The sequence below is a fragment of the Zingiber officinale genome, chromosome 6A, assembly GCF_018446385.1.
Source record: "Zingiber officinale cultivar Zhangliang chromosome 6A, Zo_v1.1, whole genome shotgun sequence".
NCBI classification, from domain to species: Eukaryota; Viridiplantae; Streptophyta; class Magnoliopsida; order Zingiberales; family Zingiberaceae; genus Zingiber; species Zingiber officinale.
The window spans coordinates 118,707,270-118,729,484 of NC_055997.1; positions in this window are offsets into that span (position 1 = coordinate 118,707,270).

The following is a 22,215-nucleotide window of genomic DNA, read 5'->3' on the forward strand; positions in this document are numbered from 1 at the left end:
TATGAAGGACTTGGGAGAATGTGGACATATTCTTGGGATCAAAGTAATAATGGATAGCAAGAAAAAGATGTTGTGCTTATCCCAAGCTTCATACATCGATATTATCCTAGCTCGTTTTAGCATGCAAAACTCCAAGAAAGGTTTTCTACCTTTTAGGCATGGAGTACCTTTATCTAAAAAGATGTGTCCTAAGACACCAAAGGAGATAGAGTAGATGAAGGCAGTTCCTTATGCTTCGGCTGTAGGAAGCCTAATGTATACGATGTTATGTATGAGACCGGATATCTGTTTTGCCGTGGGCATGGTTAGCAGATATCAAAGTAACCCAGGACAAGGACATTGGACTGCCGTAAAGCATATATTAAAATACTTGAAAAGGACTAGAGATTATGTGTTGGTTTACCATGTTAGAGTGTATACTAAAATCCTAGCTTTTTGTAAACATTTATTTTTGAAATAAAAGAATCACATTGGTCAAATGCCTTTATATACTAAGTGTAGTTGTTCAATTAATTTATATTGTAGATAACATGGTATGTGATGTCACACACAGAAGATCATGTTATCAGTTCCTTATAATTTATAAATAGTAGCTCACGACTAAGATGGATAGGAACAAACTATTGGAATAGTCGTAGTGTAAATTGGTATTAGTTTATCTTGACTATAAAATTACACTAGTACACTATGAGTATATTGAGTGAGACCATTTGAGGTAGCTTCTTTTTATACTAACTAAATAAAAGAACAAGACCTCTGTTAGTAATTAGCCCTAAGAGCCAATCATGAGATGATTAAGCCTTTTTGTTACTAATTGAGTTAGACTCAAATGAACTCACTCATTGGATTGAGTTCAATCTGAATTAGACACATTGGATTAATGGGTTAGACTCAATGGGTTAAACTTATTGGGTTATTGGATTAATGGTTAATCCAATATAATAAATCCAACCCATAAGAGCAATACAAAGAGACAAAAGACCCTTGGTATTCATGGGATGAATATAAATAGGTTTTTGTCATTTATTTTTCATTAGATGAATTAGATGAGAAAATGGTGACTCTTAAGATTCCATCTTCTTCCTCCTCCTTCCATGGCCGATTCTTGATGTTTGGCTGAACCATGCTTCTTGCTAGCACAAAAAAATGGTTCTTCTCCGATGGCTTCATTCGTGGGACAAACGAAGGATATGTTCGTGTGGATACCATAGAAGCACGGACGCTTGAACTCGTTGAGATCTGGATCCAAAGAAAAAGGTTACTGTCGGGATTGCGAAGGATCATTGCCATGAAAATTATTTCTTCCCTTCGCATGAATCCGCTGGATAAGAAGATCTAGTATTTTTTTCGCTACGCTTTCGCGTGTTTAGCGCGCTAGATCCCAACAACCTCTGTTATTATGGAAGTGTGTGCTCTTAATCCTAATATAATAACAAGCACATATACTTAATATTTATTTCTTTAATTTATCAAAGGGGGCGATTTAGTTTGATAAATCAATAGGTCCGATAAGTTGGGAAATAATATTATTTATAGTGTGTGTTGTTGATTATAGAAGGAAACTGTTGTTGGGGTTGCAAGGTTGCAAACATAGTCCCATATTGGAAACACATGGGAAAGATCATGGGTTTATAAGAGAAAAGATATCTCCATTGGCATGAGGCCTTTTGGGGAGAGCCCAAGAGCAAAACCATGAGGGCTTAGGCCCAAAGTGGACAATATCATGTAATTGTGGAGATATCTAAATTCTTTTCGATCCTACAATTGGTATCAGAGCAGGTACCGCTCTGATTTGGTGCAACCACCAATCAGACTGGGGGTGAAATTTTTTTCCTTTTTTTGTTTTCAGTTCGACGCTTAATTCTAAAACTGGTGTATCATTACTTTAATATTTTTTTTATTATTAATCTAAATTGGTGCAACACGAATCTTGATTTTTACTACTATTTTTTCTCTCTTCCCGCACTACTAATCCAAGACCAAGTCTTGGGATTTTTTTGTTTCTTCTCTTTCGTCTGTGCGCAGGACTAAAATGTCTCAGACAAAAGGATTCAGCACAGTATGACCTCCACTCTTCAACGGGGACGATTTTCTGTACTGGAAAAAGCGGATGGAGGTTTACCTCAAAACAGACTTCGACCAGTGGATGAGCATTACGAGACCCTACAAAATTCCAGTGGACAACTTCGGGAATCTACTCGATCCTGAAGACTGGACAGCAGACTTGAAGAAAAAGGCATCAACAGAAAATAAAGCGATCAACACTCTACAGTGCGGATTGACAAGAGAAGAACTGAACAGAGTCGGTCCACACAAAAACGCTAAAGAGCTATGGGACAAATTGATCGAACTGCACGAGGGAACGAGCGACGCCAAGGTAACAAAACGAGACCTGCTTTTAAATAAAATTTTTAATATAAAAATGCAGGAAGGTGAAACGGCGAATCAGCTCCACGCAAGAATCAAGGACATCCTTAACGGGCTTCATGCGATAGGCCACCAGATGGAAAATAGAGACTTAATAAGGTACGCATTAAATGCTTTTCCACGTAATAGTTTGTGGGCATCAATCGTAGATGCCTACAAAATTTCTAAAAATCTTTCTAAATTAAAATTAGATGAGCTTTTCTGTGAATTAGAATTACATGAACAAACTAATGCTGGAGCCGAAAAAGGTATAGCTTTATTTGCAGGTTCCTCCAAAGAAAAGAAGAGCAAGCCTGAGTATGAAGAAGATCCCGACCAAGACTCCGAAGATGAAGAACACCTGGTGAACCTGGTAAGAAAAATGTTCACCAGGAGAAAAAGGAGCTTCAGCACAAAGGACCTTCAGAAGATCAGTTCTCCCTCAGATCAAAAGAACGTGACTTGCTTCGGCTGCAACAAAAAGGGACATTACAAGAACGAATGCCCAAAACTGAAGTTCGATAAACCGAAGCCAACCAAAAATGTAACGCCCGAAAATTCTCAAAACTGCATTATAAATATTCTACGATTTTTCTGGAATTTTTAGATACTTTTCCGGAATTTTCCGAGTAGCAGAAGCAGCAAAAATAAATAGAACCGCAAAATAGCTTAGGCGGGAATCGAACCCGAGACCTATGGTTTAGGGATAATGTTAGTAACCGGTTGAACCCAGCAGGGCCGTGCTGAAAGGAAAGGGAACCAATAAAATTTATATTGGAGTTGGACGAATTAAGTCTTTAACATAAATAGGAAAATTAATCAAGTGAGGAGGTTATTTTTTTTCACCGTGACCTATCCTCTTCCAAAACCTCACCGCCGCCCACACCTCTTCCTCCTCCTCTCTCGGCGCCCAAGCCCAAGGACTCTCGGATCATCCTCCGGTGACGACTCCAACACGAAAGAGGTTCTTCTCCGCGAGAGGAACGCGAAGACGTGAGCGGATCGTCGAGAAGGTCATCTCCACCGGAATTCTAGCGAATAGAATCGTAAGAAATTACGAACCGGAGGTAAGAAACCCCTCACCTGCAGTATAATAGCTACCGTGTGATTTTTCTGTGCATTAGTTTAGTTATATGCGTATGTTTTCGACACATAGGGTGTATTTAACCCTCCTCGCAGGTTTAGGGATTTAGTGAGTACCTTTAGATGGGACGGACACATCTTTTCTCCTTCAGTTGGAGGTTTAGATGCTGTTGGGTGCCTAAAGGTAGTCTCCCTAATAGAGAGGGGAGTTACAGCGCACTAGGTGTTCGATTAAATAACCAGCTTAGAAAAGAATGCAACTTAGGCATTTTTATTAGCACGGTTGAATGCATTAGAAGCATCTAAATTAGTAAATCAGTTGATTCTAGCTTATATGGGACTACGGTCCAATGGGTGGGCTCCCACAGTCGCCTCTAGGTTCAGACAACCTAGCTCTAGGTTCAGATAACCTAGAAAGAGCAATTTAGAACAGTTTAGCTATACTCAGTATTTTACTTTTCAGTTAGCACTGTACTGGATTAGATATCCATTGGGCTGGGCTCCCATAGTCGGTCCCTAGGTTTAGATAACCTAGTAGCTCTACTAAATTCGGGACTTGCAACCCCGGGTCTAGTTAGAGATGTGCGCATAGCACGTACAGTTGTCGGGCCCCTCAGCAGCATGTTTAGTATTTTCACTTATTATATGTATACGGTTTTCAACCTTTCACAAATTAGTTCGTGAATTCAGTACAGTTCTAGTAGTAGCTCAGTATTAGCGTAGCTCAGTTCTTAGTATCAGCTTAGTTTTTCCCTGTGAATATGCATGATGACTTTATGTTCAGCTTTAGATATGCCATGATTGTATGCTTATATGCCATGCCATGCTTAGTTTATTCAGTATATCCAGCATATGTTTTAAACAGCATGATTTAAAATCATATTTGCATCGTTGCATGTTTTGTGAGGTAGATGGTTTCTTACTAAGCTTCTTAGCTTATAGATACTACTTTTCTTATACTGCAGATAAAGGTAAAGGAAAAGTGGATCAGTAGCGGAGGCTGGAGGGCAATGCTATCAAGATGTGTGTGGGCAGGAGTTGGAATAAAGATCTTTGGGATCTAAACAGTTTTACTTCAGTATTAGCACTTTGCGTTTTTAGTTTTCATTATTCAGTTTTGATTGTTAAGTGTTATGAGATAGTAAACCATGCACTATGTAGTATGCCAGGTTTAGAATGTTAGTAGTTTTATATTAGTGTGATTTGCATTGGTTTAGAGTTGTTGTGTGAGGTTTTGGCACGCCAAAGTGCTGAAATCAGATTCCCGGGCGAAATCATAACTCTGATCGGTCTCCAGGCCGATCAGGGCCTGAGCAGTGCCACTGGATCGGTCAGCCGACCGATCCAGACAGATACAATATTGTTGGGATCGTTCGTACTCGGCTAGAGAGGGGGGGTGTGAATAGCCGCCCCAAATTCTCGCGTTCTTCCTACAGTTAGGGTTAGTCGCAGCGGAAATACAAGGAAGAAACTAAGGAGAAGAAAAAACAAATCGATGTAACGAGGTTCGGAGATGAACTCCTACTCCTCGGCGTGTCCGTAAGGTGGACGAAGCCTACCAATCCGTCGGTGGATGAGTCCCCGGAGAACCGGCTAAATATGAGCTCCTTATGGGTGGAGAAACCTCGCCACAACTACTTCTTGCAACAGCAAGATAAGGAGTACAAATACAAGAGAAGCAAGAAGTAAATACACAGCAAATGTAAACAACCCTTGCCTTCTTGTCGACTGTTGAGGAAGCAACAGCTTCTCAGACGCCAACCATAGCAGCAGCTCAGTCGGAGTCACGCGAAGCTTGCGAAGAAGAGCTCAACAAAGCTCAAGCACCAGAACAGCAGCTCTGTAGCAGAAGAGAAGAGGAAGAAGCAACCGCACAGAAGATGCCCTCGTCTCCTTTATACCTGCGAAGAAGAAACAGCGAAGAAACTAGCCGTTGCGTTGCAACGGCTAGAACCCTGATCGGTCTGTGGACCGATCAGTCAGTGCACAGAAACATTCTATGCGTACTCTGATCGGTCTGTGGACCGATCAGGCCACAGCTGGATCGGTCCACAGACCGATCCCAACTCTTGGCTTTGAAGCTCTTCCTTCCGCGACATCGTCTCCTGATCGGTCGCCACGACCGATCAGGGAAGCTCCTGATCGGTCCACAGACCGATCAGGCGTCTTTCTCGCGGCTACTGATCACCTTCTGATCGGTCTGCAGACCGATCAGATACCGATCAGTAGCACACTGATCGGTTACTGATCGGTCACCAGACCGATCAGATAACTAGTGACTTGGTTTTTGCCCAAACCAAGTCCCAAGCCTTCCAAACCAACATTCGGTCAACCTCGACCTGTTGGTACTTCATTCCTAGCATCTGGTCACTCCCTCGACCTGCTAGAATTTCCTGCCAAGTGTCCGGTCAATCCCTTTGACCTACTTGGACTTTCCTCAACACCAGATGTCCGATCATCCCTGATCCATCTGGATTTTCCCTTGTCTGGCTTCACTCACCCGGACTTCCACACTGCCTAACATCCAAGTTAGGACTTTCTCACTGCCTGGCTTCACTCACCAGGACTTTCACACTGCCTAACATCCCAGTTAGGACTTTCTTACTGCCTGGCTTCACTCACCAGGACTTTCCAACTACCTAACATCCCAGTTAGGACTTTCCCACTGCCTGGCTTCACTCACCAGGACTTTCCAACTACCTAACATCCCAGTTAGGACTTTCCCACTGCCTGGCTTCACTCACCAGGACTTTCCAACTGCCTAACATCCCAGTTAGGACTTTCCCACTGACTGGCTTCACTCACCAGGACTTTCCACACTGCCTAACATCCCAGTTAGGACTTTCCCATTGCCTGGCTTCACTCACCAGGACTTTCCACACTGCCTAACATCCCAGTTAGGACTTCTCCGTGCCAAGTCTCCATACTTGGACTTTTCCAGTGCCAAGTCTCCATACTTGGACTTTTCCCGTGCCAAGTCTCCACACTTGGACTTTTCGCGTGCCAAGCTCCCTGCTTGGACTTTTCCAAGTTCCCTGCTTGGACTTTTTCCGTTGCTAAGTCTCTATACTTGGACTCTTTCCCGAATCAGGTCAACCAGGTCAACCTTGACCTACGTTGCACCAATAATCTCCCAAACATTTGTCCCATATCAAGAATACAACTCTTCCACGAGTGTCAAACATCAAAATACAATTCAACTAGGTCAACTTTGACTTAAGGTTGCACCAACAATCTTCCTAAGTCAAACATCAAAATACAACTCGAGTCAGGTCAACTCGAGTCAGGTCAACCAGGTCAACCTTGACCTAAGGTTGCACCAACAAATATGCTACTGTATCCTCCTGGATCGGTCAACCGACTGACTCAGCACGATACAGTAGCGTTCCAGGAGAGTTTCAGGTGCCTGGATCGGTCAGCCGACCGATCCAGACATACCTGGATCGGTCTGCCGACCGATCCAGCCACACCTGGATCGGTCTGCCGACCGATCCAGTTGGGAACAGAACGACCGCAGCTCCGATCGATCTGTGGATCGATCGGCAGGTCTGTAGGTAGTTGGGAAGTTTAGTTTCTAGTCCCTAGCTCAGTTGGGATGTTCAGTTTCCCCTTCTTAGCATGTGTACACCAGCAAAGAAGGTCTTTAGACCTTTCTTATCAGTGGTATCCGTCCTTAGTAGAGTAAAATTTTAATTAGCCCATCTTTCCGCACAGTATAGTTTAGCATAAATTGTAGCGACCGGCCTTACAGCCAGTACCCAAGAGTGGTATCAGAGCAGTGTTCCATACTTCCTACACACACATCAGCATTGAACCTGCAGCTTCCAAGTAAGAATACCTCTACTTTATTTATGCTCCTTGTTTTGTTATTACAGTTCATGTTTATATGCCTACTGCTTGTTAGTATGTGATAGTTTTTAAACATGACATCAGTAGTTATATAACTGTGATTACATTAGTTATGTTATGTTCTCTATGTCTTTAGAAATGGCACGAGGACGCCCAGCTAGAAGGGCACTAGCTACTGAGCCCCAGCAAGAGGCAGGCAGTTCAGTGCCTCCGCCAGATCTTACAGCATTGAAATAGCCACCTTAAAGGCTAATCAGCAGAGTACCCCCACAGTCACCCCGGAACCGAATTTGACGACTCCGGTAGTCTTAGAGGTTCCACCAGCTCAGCCTACAGCACCAGCACCAGCACCAGCAGCCCCAGCAGCTGAGCCAAGAAAGGAAGCCTATCTGATCCAGTGGCAGCGGGTCAAGCCAGAGAACTTCTCAGGCACTAGTGAACCATGGGATGCACAAGCCTGGTTCAAAACACTGGAGAGCACGATGGAGTTTCTGGACTGGCCAGAACACGAGAAGGTGAAGTGTGCCTCCTTCTGCCTGACAGGATGGTGGGAAAGAATCAGAACGAAGCGCCCAGTGAACCAGATGTCATGGGCTGACTTCGAGAAGGAATTCTTCGAGGAGTTCTTTCACATACGGGTTACAAACCGCCACTATGACGAGTTCACTGAGTTTCGTCAGGGCAACCTTTCAGTTGAGGAAGCCGTGAAGAAATTCAACAGGTTGGCTCGTCTATGCCCAGAGCTAGTCAGCACAGAGAAGGAACGAATCCGGTTGATGCTCAAGATGCTGAGGCCAGAGATAGCAGTGAACGTGGCTGGTGGCATACATAGGCCACAAACCACAGAGGAGTTAGTGAGCAGTGCCTTGACCACAGAGCATTACCAGAACAGCATAAAGCAGCAGAAGCAAGTCTCCTCAGAGTCCAAAGGCCAAGGAAACTCTCACACTCAAAACAGCAAGGCCACAGCTCTAACTGGAAAGGGAACTCCAACAGCAAGCGCAAATCAGGGAGTGACCCAAAAGGAGGACCATCTAGCAAGCGACCCAGATATCCAAAGTGTGCTACTTGTGGGAAATTCCACCCAGGGGTTTGTCGCAAGGGCACACGAGGATGCTTTGAATGTGGACAAGAAGGGCACATGGTCAAGCAGTGCCCGAACAAGACCGGTCTTCCTCAGCCACAGCAGATTTGCCAGCTCAGTTATATCAGATGCAGGCCGCTCTAGAAGGTCCACTTATCAGCCAGGGCAGATTAGAAGCCCCTCCAGCGACGGCGAATGTGAGGATCTACTCACTTACCAGAGAGGACGTAGCCAATGCCTCGACAGTTGTCACAGGTCAGATTAGCATTTTACAGTATAGTGCTACTGTTCTATTTGATACTGGGGCAACCCATTCATATATAGCCAGGATGTTCTCCGAAAAATTAGAAATACCCTCAGAGGTAATCAGTGGTCAGTTTTTGACGACACTGCCTGCAGGCGAGATCATGACATCCACGCACTGGCTCAGAGCAGTGCCGGTCATTATAGCAGACAGAGAGCTCTTTTGTGATCTGATAGTGCTAGAGATGACCGACTATGACGTTATCCTTGGAATGGACTTTTTGATCAGATACGGTGCTACAATAGAGTACCATAAACAGAAAGTCATCTTCCAACCTGAAGCGGAATACAGTGGGAACCAAAGAGAAAGGCCAAGAAGCTTCTCTCAGCTATGAAAGCACAGTGGATTCAGGATGTACAGGATTCCTAGCACATGTAGTCAACGCCAGCCAGGACAAGAACCAACAGCTAGCAGAGGTTCGAGTCGTATGTGACTACCCAGCAGTCTTCCCTGAAGAGTTACCAGGCTTAGCACCAGACAGGGAGATTGACTTTGAGATAGAGCTCATTCCCGGTACAAATCCTATCTCCAAAGCGCCTTATCGCATGGCTCCAGCAGAACTGAAGGAACTTCAGGAGCAATTACAGGAGCTGCTCGACAAGGGTTTCATACGCCCGAGTCACTCGCCATGGGGAGCGCCTGTATTATTCGTGAAGAAGAAGGATGGAAGCATGCGACTGTGCATAGACTACAGATCACTGAACCAAGTCACGATCAAGAACAGGTATCCCCTTCCCAGAATCGATGACCTGTTCGACCAGCTGAAGGGAGCAGCAGTGTTCTCAAAGAAGGTCTTTAGACCTTTCTTATCAGTGGTATCCGTCCTTAGTAGAGTAAAATTTTAATTAGCTCAGCTTTCCGCACAGTATAGTTTAGCATAAATTGTAGCGACCGGCCTTACAGCCAGTACCCAGAAGGTGGGTCGTTACAAAAAAGAAGGCCCTCAAAGCAACGTGGGACGACTCCTCGAACGAATCAGAGGAAGAAGAGCAGAAACATCAGAGCCACCTCGCACTGATGGCCCGCGAAGCTGAAATAAAAGACGAGTCGGAAGATGAAGACGGATCTGAACCCGAAACAAGCCACGAGTCCGTACTCGTTTCCGAAGGCCCGAATGAGGTATATTTTAATTTAAACAAAAAAAATTTTAGAATTATTTCCTGTTTAAATAGTAAATTAATTAAAATAGAAAATGAAAACAAATCACTTCTTGAGGAAAATCAAGACCTCAAGGAACAAATAAAAAATTCGAATCCAACTCAAGATCTAACACTTGAGGAGGAGAATTTATCATTAAAAAATGAAATAAACAATTTAAAGGAGATGTTAGAAAAATTCACAACAAGATCAAAAAATCTAGACTTAATCCTAAATAATCAAAAGGCATGCTATAATAAAACCGGACTAGGATATAAGTCGAATTCAAATAAAACCTTCAAATCATTAATAACCCAATACAAATCAACCAATCTAGCTTGGGTTCCGATAACGTGCTTAACCACGCAAATAGGACTTAATCAATATTATATACCTAAAGAAAAAATACATTATATAGACTCGAATAAACCAAACCAAAATCCAAAATACAAACCTAAATTAAATTCAAAATCTAAACACCTTAATCAACAAAATAATCACCAAGTTAACTATAACTATAAAAGGAATCGACACAAACCTAACACCAAAATTTAAATTAATGGCCAATAATTTAGGGGGAGGCTCCAGAATAGGTTAAGTAAAATTAAGTACCGCTCTGATTTGGTGCAACCACCAATCAGACTGGGGGTGAAATTTTTTTCCTTTTTTTGTTTTCAGTTCGACGCTTAATTCTAAAACTGGTGTATCATTACTTTAATATTTTTTTTATTATTATTAATCTAAATTGGTGCAACACGAATCTTGATTTTTACTACTATTTTTTCTCTCTTCCCGCACTACTAATCCAAGACCAAGTCTTGGGATTTTTTGTTTCTTCTCTTTCGTCTGTGCGCAGGACTAAAATGTCTCAGACAGAAGGATTCAGCATAGTACGACCTCCACTCTTCAACGGGGACGATTTTCCGTACTGGAAAAAGCGGATGGAGGTTTACCTCAAAACAGACTTCGACCAGTGGATGAGCATTACGAGACCCTACAAAATTCCAGTGGACAACTCCGGGAATCTACTCGATCCTGAAGACTGGACAGCAGACTTGAAGAAAAAGGCATCAACAGAAAATAAAGCGATCAACACTCTACAGTGCGGATTGACAAGAGAAGAACTGAACAGAGTCGGTCCACACAAAAATACTAAAGAGCTATGGGACAAATTGATCGAACTGCACGAGGAAACGAGCGACGCCAAGGTAACAAAACGAGACCTGCTTTTAAATAAAATTTTTAATATAAAAATGCAGGAAGGTGAAATGGCGAATCAGCTCCACGCAAGAATCAAGGACATCCTTAACGGGCTTCATGCGATAGGCCACCAGATGGAAAATAGAGACTTAATAAGGTACGCATTAAATGCTTTTCCACGTAATAGTTTGTGGGCATCAATCGTAGATGCCTACAAAATTTCTAAAAATCTTTCTAAATTAAAATTAGATGAGCTTTTCTGTGAATTAGAATTACATGAACAAACTAATGCTGGAGCCGAAAAAGGTATAGCTTTATTTGCAGGTTCCTCCAAAGAAAAGAAGAGCAAGCCTGAGTATGAAGAAGATCCCGACCAAGACTCCGAAGATGAAGAACACCTGGTGAACCTGGTATGAAAAATGTTCACCAGGAGAAAAAGGAGCTTCAGCACAAAGGACCTTCAGAAGATCAGTTCTCCCTCAGATCAAAAGAACGTGACTTTCTTCGGCTGCAACAAAAAGGGACATTACAAGAACGAATGCCCAAAACTGAAGTTCGATAAACCGAAGCCAACCAAAAAGAAGGCCCTCAAAGCAACGTGGGACGACTCCTCGAACGAATCAGAGGAAGAAGAGCAGAAACATCAGAGCCACCTCGCACTGATGGCCCGCGAAGCTGAAACAGAAGACGAGTCGGAAGATGAAGACGGGTCTGAACCCGAAACAAGCCACGAGTCCGTACTCGTTTCCGAAGGCCCGAATGAGGTATATTTTAATTTAAACAAAAAAAAATTTAGAATTATTTCCTGTTTAAATAGTAGATTAATTAAAATAGAAAATGAAAACAAATCACTTCTTGAGGAAAATCAAGACCTCAAGAAACAAATAAAAAATTTGAATCCAACTCAAGATCTAACACTTGAGGAGGAGAATTTATCATTAAAAAATGAAATAAACAATTTAAAGGAGATGTTAGAAAAATTCACAACAAGATCAAAAAATCTAGACTTAATCCTAAATAATCAAAAGGCATGCTATAATAAAACCGGACTAGGATATAAGTCGAATTCAAATAAAACCTTCAAATCATTAATTACCCAATACAAATCAACCAATCTAGCTTGGGTTCCGAAAGCGTGCTTAACCACGCAAATAGGACTTAATAAATATTATATACCTAAAGAAAAAATACATTATATAGACTCGAATAAACCAAACCAAAATCCAAAATACAAACCTAAATTAAATTCAAAATCTAAACACCTTAATCAACAAAATAATCGCCAAGTTAACTATAACTATAAAAGGAATCGACACAAACCTAAAACCAAAATTTAAATTAATGGCCAATAATTCAGGGGGAGGCTCCAGAATAGCTGGCACCTCCAAAAGTAATAACTCGGCAGGGTAATTAGGATTAGTTAAAAAGAGACTAAGTTTAACTTGAATCAATGATACTGGTGAAATTTTTGGATGATAGTACGTTAGGAAAACTTGGGCATCGCATGTCTAGAAAGATATGGTTTCGATCTGGTGCATTTGGCCAAGTGGAACTGACCGAAGCTACCCTTAAATGGATCCTAATCAGTTAGACCAAGGTTTAGTACTAAGCTCCGTGGATAGGACTATTCGGAAAACCTCGAAAGGTTGGTTACTTCTAATGACGTCCATGTGACTCACCAAGCTTAGAAGTTTATCCGAAGAATGTCTGTTTGTAGAGACCAAAATTAAACCTGAATCTAACACAAGTTAAACCAAAACTCAATAATTAAAAATCCAATTTCATCTCGCAAAATCATAGGATTCCCTGATTGATAATATAGATCGGGTGAGATGAATAAGGTTTAAATTTTAATTTTAAACTTAAAAATTAATTTCAAAATTTTAATTTTTAACTTAAAAATTATTTTCAAAATTTTAATTTTAAACTTAATTTCAAAACTTTAATTTTAATCTTAAAATTAATTTCAAAACTTTAATTTTAAACTTAAAATTAATTTCAAAATTTTAATTTTAAACTTAAATATTAATTTCAAAATTTTAATTTTAATTTTTAACTTAAAAATTATTTTCAAAATTTTAATTTTAAACTTAATTTCAAAATTTTAATTTTAAACTTAAAATTAATTTCAAAACTTTAATTTTAAACTTAAAATTAATTTCAAAACTTTAAGTTTAAACTTAAAAATTAATTTCAAAATTTTAATTTGTTTTAACTTAAAAATTATTTTCAAAATTTTAATATTAAACTTAATTTCAAAATTTTAATTTTAAACTTAAAATTAATTTCAAAACTTTAATTTTAAACTTAAAATTAATTTCAAAACTTTAATTTTAAACTTAAAAATTCATTTCAAAATTTTAATTTTTTTTAACTTAAAAATTATTTTCAAAATTTTAATTTTATACTTAATTTCAAAATTTTAATTTTAAACTTAAAAAGTAATTTCAAAATTTTAATTTTAAACTTAATTTCAAAACTTTAATTTGAAACTTAAAATTAATTTCAAAACTTTAATTTTAAACTTAAAATTAATTTCAAAACATTAATTTTAAACTTAAAAATTAATTTCAAAATTTTAATTTTAAACTTAAAAATTAATCTCAATTTTAAACTTAAAAATTAATGTCAAAACTCCAATTTTAAACTTAAAATTTTGTCTGGTCATAAATAAAAAGACTAACGTTAAATCCTACTTACTGTAGGAAACCAAGTGATTTTTGGACAGTGGTTGCTCCAAACATATAACTGGAGATCACACCAAGTTCACTCAACTCACTTACAAAAGCTTAGGAACAGTTTCCTTTGGAAACAACGGCAAACTCAAGGTAATTGGTATAGGTAATATTGAATTAAAAATAGACTTTATAATTTCAAATGTTTTACTTGTTGAAAATTTTAAATACAACCTTCTGAGTATAAGTCAATTATGTGATACTAGGTATAAGGTTAAATTTCTATCCACAGAGTGTTTAATCAAACATCTAGATACTCCCACCATAAGTCTAAAAGGTTTTAGAAAAGACAACATCTATGCCATCAACTTAACCACTTCTTCCATTAAGTGTTACTTAACACAAAAAGAAGAAACATGGTTATGGCATAGAAGAATGTCTCACACCAACTTTCGAAATATAAGTAAACTAAATGGACTTGTGAGAGGCTTACCAAAATTACCTAACTTAGATTCAACCATATGTAATGCTTGTCAACAAGGTAAACAAACTAAATCCACTCACAAACAAACAAATCAACCACAAACTAACTCAATATTAGAACTTCTACATTTAGACCTTTTTTGTTAGGACCAAAAGTAGCTAGAGGGGGGGGTGAATAGCTCGTCGCGTTCGCTCGGTGCTTGGCGTTGCTTGTTTCTTCAAGAATATGCAGCGGAAAATACAGAAACAAATACAACCACGCTAACACTAGGATTTTACTTGGTATCCACCTCCAAAGGAGGTGACTAATCCAAGGATCCACACCACGCACGCACCCTCCACTATGAAACACTCCTTTTCGGTAACTACCGAGGGCGGAGAAGCCCTACAAGACTCTCGGTACAAGAAGAAGGAAAGGGAAACAAAATACAAGCACAAAGCTTACAATGAATGCAGAAAACCCTAACCCTAGCTTCTCTTCTTGCCTTTGATCCGCCTCTTGACTCGGAGAGCTTCCAAGAACCTTCAAGAACTGGCGATCACGAGCTTTGAGAGTGCTGTGGAGGAGCTGGCGAAGATCTGAGATGAAACGGTGAAGAGATGCCGAAGGAAATGAACGCCTGCGGCCTTTATCGACGCCAACGGTCGGATCCCGATCGATTCAATATTCCCAATCGACGGAGGCTTTGGATCGATCCACGGATCGATCCGAGCACCTGATGCTCTAAACGCCTGGATCGATCCACGGATCGATCCGGCCAGAAGCAGCGGCGTCCCAATCGATCCACCGATCGATTGAACATCTGATCGATCCACGGATCGATCCGAGTCTCTGCTTTGGAAAAGCTCGGATCGATCCACCGATCGATCCAGCCTGGATCGATCCATCGATCGATCCAACACTTGGTTTTACCCAAAACCAAGTTCCAAGCCTCTCAAACCAACATCCGGTCAACCTTGACCTGTTGGTACATCATGCCCAGCATCCGGTCACTCCTTTGACCTGCTAGGACTTCCCACCAAGTGTCCGGTCAATCCTTTGACCCACTTAGACTTTTCTATTCATGCCAAGTATCCGGTCACCCTTGACCTACTTGGACTTCCATCAGATGTCCGGTCAATCCTTTGACCTATCTGTATTTCCTCGTGCCAAGTATCCAGTCAATCCTTTGACCTACTTGGACTTCCCAACACCAGATGTCCGATCATCCTTGATCCATCTGGATTTTCCCTTGCCCGGCTTCACTCACCAGGACTTTCACCTAGCTTCACTCACTAGGGTTTTCCATCTGCCTAGCTTCACTCACTAGGGCTTTCACCTGGCTTCACTCACCAGGACTTTCACCTAGCTTCACTCACTAGGGTTTTCCTTCTGCCTGGCTTCACTCACCAGGACTTTCACCTAGCTTCACTCACTAGGGTTTTCACCTGGTTTCACTCACCAGGACTTTCACCTAGCTTCACTCACCAGGACTTTCACCTAGCTTCACTCACTAGGGTTTTCCTTCTGCCTGGCTTCACTCACCAGGACTTCCCTGTCAAGTATCCGGTCAACCTTGACCTACTTGACTCTTCTTCAATCAATTTCTTATTGTCAAACATCTAAACTCAAACCAAGACTCAGCTTGGTCACCCAGGTCAACCTTGACCTGAGGGATGTTGCACCAACAATCTCCCCCTTTTTGATGTTTGACAATACCACAATAACACTTACAATACCACATGTAAGTTAGGCTAATCCTATAGCCTCTTTCTTCATGCCACTAGGTAATGAACATATAAATTAAGCTCTTCATTCTCCCCCTACGAGGGCACACTCCCTCTAGGTAATGAAAGCCTAACTTACATCCATTCATAGGTCCTTTCATTCTCCCCCTATTGGCACACATCAACCCATCTTTGGGCACACATCAACCCATGCCCCAATTTTGGGTACACATCAACAAATCCATTTGTTGACGACTCTCCCCCTGAAGAGTTACTCATCATTGTTCACAACATCACTCGTTGTGATCAACACGATAATGAAGGTCTCATACCCTTCATTTATCCTTAACTTTTCCCTCAATGTAGACAAATACCCAACCATGAGCATTATCTAACCACTTGAGTTCCCACTTGAAATAATGAGGATATCCACTCCCCATTTCAAGTTCAAAAGCTCATACATGAGCATTTTCTTTAAAGAAGGTTAACCACCTTCCAAGGTTCATGAAAAGTAATTTTTCATGTCTTTAAAGAGTCCCTCCCCCTAAAGACATGGTGGTGACTTCTGTCATTGCACCAACAATGGCTTGGAATCCCTAAACCTTTAGGAAACCCAAATTTAGAAGTTTTGAGGTTCAAATACTCAAAATTTGAAACAAACCTCAACCTAAACTTCAATGAAGCCTTCCTTAACCAATCCATCCTTGTTTTCAACATGAAAACACCCTTTGTATGTATACAAATGTATTTTAGGGGTTTGGAATGGTTACCTAGACTCAAAGAGGTTCAAAGATGCTGAAATCAAGCCTTCCCAGCCAAAATCAGCAACTTGGATCGATTGGAGTTGGGTTCCAATCGATTGAACCTTTCTGAATCGATCCACTGATCGATTCAGACTACCTGGATCGATCCAGCGAGCTTCTGCTCGCGGGAGACTTGTCTTCTGAATCGATCCACGGATCGATTCGGGCACTCCAATCGATCCATGGATCGATCGGAGCTCTGATAGTTGCTGAACTTCCATTTCAGTCAACTTCAGAAACCCCTAGAAAATTCTACAAAAATCCAAAAATCATGAAATTTCGTGTAGACATTATTTAGGGCATACTTAATCATGGAAAAATAGCTTTCTATGAAAATACATCATATTTTCAAAGATTGACACAAACTTGAAAACTTGCAAAAACTTTAGTGTTTTTCTTCAAGTTTGTGTCTAACTATTCAATGGTGATTACTATCAAAAGATAGCCTTCACCAAGGTTTTCCAAAAACATTTTAAAAACATTTTCAAAACCAATATCCCATCATGTTCCTTGGGCATAATGCACATGACTTGTACATTAGCTTTCCCAATGATGGGAACACACATAACTATGTGTTTTGATGAACCTAAAACTCAAAAGAATGCACTAAATCAACATCTTGAGTTTTATTCATCTTCCTAACATCTCACTTGTATCTATTGTGGACAAAACACATACAAGTCACCTTATAGTCTTTGTGAGATGTAAATTTTGGTTTTTGCCCTAATCTAGGGATCATGCATATTTATCTAGGCATTTTAGAAATATTAAACATCCACCTAGGATGTCACTTGTCAATAATTGTTGTTAAATGCCATTCGTCCTTAATTACAAGGAATTAAACTTAATGCATGATTATGTTATGGCATACATCAAAAGAAAATAATTTTCAAAAGAAAATATCCTATTACTACATGATGTATGAATGTCATGACATGGTATTTTTTGGATTTTTCATAATAAAACATGAATGCAAAACTAGACATGATGTCATGGCATATGATGGGCAAACAATCATGGCAAGATTTAGCATAAATAAAATATACCTAGATTAACTATCTAAGTATCCTTAAGGTCTTAGCTAAACTTACAACTTAAACCTAGATTGCCCTAAAGTGCTACAAGAGAATGCCAAAGCCTAAATTGGCATTTCTAATTTCTTTGATTTAATGTATGCCAATTGAAAATAAACATGTCCTCAAATGTTGGCATATTCCATTTTTCCACAAGAGTGGCACTTTTAAATTAAGGCCCGGATTGCCTTAAATTGCCTAAGAACATACCAAAATCCCAACTTGATAGTTCTTATGAATTTCCCAATATGTGCCATTTAAGATTAAAATCAATTCTTCCACCATTAGGCACATTTTACTCTTTCAAGGAGTAATCAATAGGTCCATTTTATTTTCAAAGGTTAACTAAAACCTTGAAAATGCTCCTTGAGTGTCAATTTCCTCAAAGTTGGGTTAACTACCCTTCTAATCGAAGTTGACACTCTCTAACCCATCTATGGGGTAGAGAAGATGCTCCTAGGAACCCAACACCTATTGGTGCTCCTTGGATGCTCTAGGTACTCACTAGGGATAACTTCCCTAGATACCTTCCTAGTGACCTTGTTGGGCTTCTTAGAAGCCTTGGTCACATTTTCTAGGTCAACTCTAGGGATAGCTTCCCTTGTAACCTTCTTTGTGACTTTCTTAGACTTCTTAGAAGTCTTAGTCACATTTATTGCAAAAATACTCTTAGGGATGACTTCCCTAGTATTCTTGGCTTGACCACTAGACCTAGGGTTTGTTCCATAACTATATGGAACTCTATGGTAAGAGGGCACATCCTTCTTAGCCTTTGGTTTGTATCCCAAACCTCTATGGCCATTAGATGACCTTTGTGCTCCTAGACCTAGGCTATGCTCATTTTGCCCTTTTAGGATATTTTCCATCCTTTTAGGGTCCTTTCCATTTTATCAAGCCTTGACCTCAAGACTTGATTTTCTATCACTAAGTCCTTAGTTTTAGATTTTTCATTTGATTCATGAGCATATTTGTTCTTGGGCTTGTATCTAAAATCTTTAGAGTTATTGCCCAAGTGTCTATCTACCTTCCTAACCTTAGGTTGGGTAGTTTTGGCATATAGGGCCACATGTTTTTCCTTAAAGCCCTCATGCTTTCTATTCTTATGGTAAATTGCATTAAAATGATAAAAGTTAGAACTATCATGCTTTTTACCATAATGTAAAGGAGTAGGCTCAATAAATGTTACCTTCTTCTTTACCTTAGAGACTCCCCCTTGACTAGAGCTTCCTCCATGAGCCTTGACCACCTTCTTCCCCTTGGGGCATTGACTTCGGTAATGCCCTTTTTGATTGCAAGAGAAGCACACAATGTGCTCCTTGCTCTTCTTTGTTCCGGGGATGGTCTCCTTGAGCTTCTCCTTTCCTTTTTGTGCCATTTGGCCCTTTTTCTTGGCCAATTTGGGGCACTTGCTCTTGTAGTGCCCATGTTCCCTACATTCAAAGCATATAATATGATTTTTATTATTAATTGAAATGTTTATACCTTCGCTTGTAGAAATGGCATCTTTTCCTTTGGATCCGGAGGTGGAAGCTTCCTCTTGATCGAACCTTGATTCCCCTCCATTTGATTTTTCTTGACTTGTGGAGGTAGAAGCTTCTTCATCCTCTTCTTCTCTTGACCCGGATGTAGAGGATTCTCCTTCATCTTGATCCGGCGTCACCAAGGATTACTCCCCCTCAATCCCAGAGGTGGAGGCTTCATTATCTTGAATATGAAACAAGGAGTATGCTCCCTCCTTGTTCCCTTCGTTGCATTCCCTTGAAGATGAAGCTTCTTCTTGAACTTCTTCTTCGGAGGTTGAGCATCTCTCAACCTCGGAGTCCTCCTCTTGGTCTTGATCCAATGAGTCGCCCTCTTTGGATTCTCCTTGATTTGGTACAGTGGAGGGGATCTCATGAATTCTTGCCAATTTGCTCCAAAGCTCCTTGGCATCTTCAAACTCTCCAATTTGTTCCAAGATGTTGCTTGGCAATAAATTGACCAAAAGCTTGGTCACTTTGTCATTGGCCTCACATCTTTGGATTTGGTCTTTGCTCCACTTGCTCCTTTTGAGTACTTTGCCCTTGGAATTTGTGGGAGCTTCAAAACCTTCCATGAGAGCAAACCATTGCTCTATCTCCATCATAAGAAAATTTTCGATTCTTGATTTCCAAGAATCGAAGCTTGTAGATGAATATGGTGGAGCCACCCTTGTGTCAAATCCAAGTCCATCTTGGAATTGCATCTTGAAGTTGAGCTTGATAAAATCTTGAACTTGAAGAATTTGCTCCAACTTCTTCACCCTCTAGCTTTTCTTGTTATGCTTGACCCTTCCGGCGATGATTCCGGTGAAGAGCGGCCTCGCTCTGATACCACTTGTTAGGACCAAAAGTAGCTAGAGGGGGGGTGAATAGCTCGTCGCGTTCGCTCGGTGCTTGGCGTTGCTTGTTTCTTCAAGAATATGCAGCGGAAAATACAGAAACAAATACAACCACGCTAACACTAGGATTTTACTTGGTATCCACCTCCAAAGGAGGTGACTAATCCAAGGATCCACACCACGCACGCACCCTCCACTATGAAACACTCCTTTTCGGTAACTACCGAGGGCGGAGAAGCCCTACAAGACTCTCGGTACAAGAAGAAGGAAAGGGAAACAAAATACAAGCACAAAGCTTACAATGAATGCAGAAAACCCTAACCCTAGCTTCTCTTCTTGCCTTTGATCCGCCTCTTGACTCGGAGAGCTTCCAAGAACCTTCAAGAACTGGCGATCACGAGCTTTGAGAGTGCTGTGGAGGAGCTGGCGAAGATCTGAGATGAAACGGTGAAGAGATGCCGAAGGAAATGAACGCCTGCGGCCTTTATCGACGCCAACGGTCGGATCCCGATCGATTCGAATGTTCCCAATCGATCGGGGAGGCTTTGGATCGATCCACGGATCGATCCAGAGCGCCTCTGTGCTCTGGAAAAGCGCCTGGATCGATCCACGGATCGATCCAGCGCTTATCGCGCGATCGATCCACTGATCGATTGGAACATCTGGATCGATCCACGGATCGATCCAGAGGCTCTCTGTTCGCTTAGGAGAAGCCTGGATCGATCCACTGATCGATCCAGCTCCTGGATCGATCCACTGATCGATCCAACACTTGGTTTTTGCCCAAAACCAAGTTCCAAGCCTCTCAAACCAACATCCGGTCAACCTTGACCTGTTGGTACATCATGCCTAGCATCTGGTCACTCCTTTGACCTGCTAGGACTTCCCACCAAGTGTCTGGTCAATCCCTTTGACCCACTTAGACTTTTCTATTCATGCCAAGTATCTGGTCACTCCCTTGACCTACTTGGACTTCCATCAGATGTCTGGTCAATCCTTGACCCATCTAGATTTTCCCGTGCCAAGCATCCAATCAATCCTTTGACCTACTTGGACTTCCCAATACCAGATGTCCGATCATCCTTGATCCATCTGGATTTTCCCTTGCCTGGCTTCACTCACCAGGACTTTCACCTAGCTTCACTCACTAGGGTTTTCCATCTGCCTAGCTTCACTCACTAGGGCTTTCACCTGGCTTCACTCACCAGGACTTTCACCTAGCTTCACTCACTAGGGTTTTCCTTCTGCCTGGCTTCACTCACCAGGACTTTCACCTAGCTTCACTCACTAGGGTTTTCACCTGGTTTCACTCACCAGGACTTTCACCTAGCTTCACTCACTAGGGTTTTCACCTGGTTTCACTCACCAGGACTTTCACCTAGCTTCACTCACCAGGACTTTCACCTAGCTTCACTCACCAGGACTTCCCTGTCAAGTATCCGGTCAACCTTGACCTACTTGACTCTTCTTCAATCAATTTCTTATTGTCAAACATCTAAACTCAAACCAAGACTCAGCTTGGTCACCCAGGTCAACCTTGACCTGAGGGATGTTGCACCAACATTTTTGACTCCCATGGAGTCAAATCTATAAATGGAAACTTATATTGTTTAGTAATTATAGATGATTATTCTAGGTTTACTTGGGGAAAATTCTTAAAACATAAAGATGAAACTTTTGAAATTTTTATAAATTTCTACAAACAAATTGAAAATGAAAAAGATATTAAAATTAAAAGAATCAGGAGTGACAAAGGGAGAGAATTTAAAAATCACAACTTTAATAGTTTTTGTCTTGAAAATGGTTACCATCATGAATTTTCATGCCCTAAAACCCCCCAACAGAATGGGATTGTAGAAAGAAAAAACAGAACCTTACTTGAAGCCTCTAGAACAATGTTAAATGAGTATAACCTACCTTAATACTTTTGGGCAGAAGCTGTTAGTACAGTCTGCTATGTACAGAACAGAACTACAATAAATAAAACCCATAACAAAACCTTCTTCGAAATATTTTATAATAAACAACCCAATATAAAATATTTTAAAGTGT